Raw genomic sequence first — 3207 nt, 5'->3', positions numbered from 1 at the left:
GCCGAACGAAAAAAAATTCTGTCATACTTATGACACTTCTATGACGATAATTGTGACAAAACCCGGCATCATCATAGATGTGGCGGGGTCCTACTTCTATGACAAAAAATCATGACAGAAAATGGGCTTTTCGTCCTGGGCGGGCCGGAGACGCAGCTGCATGACATTCTTTGGGCCGTCCATGACGGAGAAAACCGTGGTAGAAGCGAGGGCGAGGAAAATATCGGGGTGTTCCCGGTTATGGTGGGTGGTCGGGGCCGAGCGATGCGCGTTTCTCTCATACACGCACGCGCGTGGGTGCGAGTCGTTGGGCACTAACTGAACCCGAGCGAGGTGTTGGGCTCTAACTGAACCCGAGCGATTGCACTGCAGGCTATGCGTTACTGAACCCGAGCGATCGATCGATGGCTGTTAACTGTACCCGATCGAGCGATTCCTTCGCTACTGCTGCTAACTAAAGCCGATCGATGCTGCCTCTGGATGAACAGTGAGCGTTGCTGGGGGGGTTGCATGAACAGTTCCCGGTGGGGGTGGATGAAAAGGACCCCGTGGTGTTGCCTCTGGATGAACAGGACCCCGATCGATCGAGCCGGTTGGGGCTGGATGAACAGGACCCCGTGGAAGGCTGGATGAACAGGACCACCCCGTGGAGGGCTGGGTGAATAGTAGACGGTGAAGGGCTGGATGAACAGTAGCCCGTGGAGGGGTGGATGAACAGGAGCCCGTGGAGAGGGCTGGTTGAACAGTAGCCGGTGGAGTAGCGCACGGTAGAGGCTGGAAGAACAGGAGCCCGTGGATGAACAGTCGCAGGTGGAGGCTGGAGGAGGTCGACGGTGGATAACAGTAGCCCGTGGAGGCTGGAGGGGGTCAACGGTGGAGATGAACAGTATACCATGGAGTCCCGTTTTGCGGTACGCCACACCCCTCCCGATGAACAAGACCCCCGTTTCGACCGTAGCGCTCCAACACAAGTCTGTTTCTTCCGTTTTGCGGTACGCCACACCCCTCCCGATCAACAGGACCCCCGTTTCGACCATAGGAGGTCCGTTTCCTCCGTTTTGCGGTACGACAGACCCCTCCCGATGAACAGGATCCCGTTTCGAACGTGGCTGGTCGAACACAAGGCCGTTTCCTCCGTTCTGCGGTATGCCAGGCCTCGTTTCCATCAGTTGTTTCGTCCAAGCCCTCCCGATGAACACGACGACGCATTCCGTTCCGACCCAGCCGGTTGGCTCCCCATGAACACGACGACGACGCAGTTTCTCCGTTCTGACCAAGCCATGTACACGAGCCCTGGCCGTACGTATGCGCGAGTAGGCGTTCGAGACCCTGCCCGTATGTACGTATGTGGCCGTATTTTCTTTCTTGCACACTGGCCGCTGACTGTACGTGTACATGCTACGTGCGCGCCTCTATATCGACCAGTATGTACGTACACGTTCGCGACCAGAATGACAACGCTACGTATCCTTCGACCAGGTGGGTCCCGACTGTCAGGCACTTCCTTGCCTGCGAAGATGTAGCTGGTAGGTCCCAGCTGTTAGGGGGCAAATCGTGTTTTTTTGCCCGGACGCACTTCCTTGCGTGTGAAGATGTAGCTGGTGGGTCCCAGCAGTCAGGGGGAAACGTTTTTTCATGAAATACGGTGGCCCGTCCGGTGGGTCCCCGCTGTCAGGTGGATGAATAATTATTTTGCGCGTAATAAGGAGGCACTTCCTTGCTGCGGCTGTGGACCCAGCTGTCAGCCTCTCCATGTATAGTCCACGTCCGATGGAAGCCGTTCCTTGACCATGTTGACCACGCCGCGCCGAGAGCACCAGGGCGGTGGACGACGGCGAGGCCTAGGAAGGGGACGACGCGGAGCCGGGGAAGACGTGGCTGTGGAAGCCCGCGCGGAGAGGAGTACGAGGGTTCACTGGTTCGGCTACGGTGTGAGGCTGCCGTCGCCGCAGAATAACAGGGGGTGTTGGTGAGTGGAGGGATGGCCTGGCCAGCGGTGGGAGTAGTAGGGGCGGTGAGGCCTCCGCGGCAGCACAGCCGGCCACGGGAGGCAGGAGCACGAGGCACGACCGGCGCTGGTTTGGGCGGCTGGAGCAAGAAGACCAGAGGTTGAAGAAGCACTATGGCCGTTGGATGGACATCGTACGGTCACTGGAGCTAGAATCGTGCATATTGACTAAGTTGACAAAGCCCTCCGTCCCCGTCAACTTAGTAGGCCCACAAGTCAGCCTGCCACTATACTGGGTCCCAGCTAATAGGGGGATTATTCATTTTTTTATGCGTAATAAGGAGGCACTTCCTTGCGTACGAAGATATAGCTGGTGGGTCCGAGCTGTCAGCGGGGGTAACGTTTTTTTTCGCGAAATACAGAGGCTCTTTCGGTGGGTACCAGATGTCAGGTGGAAGAACCATTATTTTGCGTGTAATAAGGAGGCATTTCCTTGCGTGCGGCCGTGGACCCAGCTGTCAACCTCTCCACGTACAGTCCACTTCAGATGCATGTCGGTCGTTAACCACGTTGACTAGGCCGCGCCGAGAGCACCAGGGCGGTGGACGACGGCGAGGCCTAGGAAGGGAACGACACGGAGGCAGGGAAGACTCGGCAGTTGTTACCCACGCGGAGGGGAGTACGACTGTACGAGGGCTTACTGGTTCGTCTGCCGTTGCCGGAGAATAACAACAGGTGTGGGTGAGTAGAGGGATGGCTAGGCCAGCGATGGGAGTACGGTGGGGCAGTGAGGCCTGCGCGGCAGCACAGCTAGCCGCGGGGAGGAGGGAGCAGGCAGTCCCGCTGGCGCTTGTTTGAGCGGCTAGAGCAGGAAGAGCAGAGATTGAAGAAGCACGCCGGCCGTTGGATGGACATCCAACAGTAACTGCTTGTGCGTCAACCTTTTTTTAGGAAAGTCTCAAATCTGTGGAAAACATCATACAACCCATCGGCCATTATTTCTAATAATTTACAGCCCATTTGCTAATTCTTAAGGTTTTTTTGGAGCGCGTATTCTTTTTGTTAGTATTACAGCCCATATTGTGGCAACGGTTAAAAAATTGTATGAAATTTTGCATATTTTGGTGCGGTCCGAACTGTTTTTAATCCCGAAATTTTGAGTCACGTTCAAACTGATTTAAAAATAAATGTATATCAATATAAAATCCAACAAATTTTCCATGCATAAAAATCAATGCAATTTAAAATCTCGAAATGAA

This window comes from Aegilops tauschii, chromosome 2, assembly GCF_002575655.3.
Source record: "Aegilops tauschii subsp. strangulata cultivar AL8/78 chromosome 2, Aet v6.0, whole genome shotgun sequence".
NCBI classification, from domain to species: Eukaryota; Viridiplantae; Streptophyta; class Magnoliopsida; order Poales; family Poaceae; genus Aegilops; species Aegilops tauschii.
Note: the sequence above shows the minus strand (reverse complement) of the source record.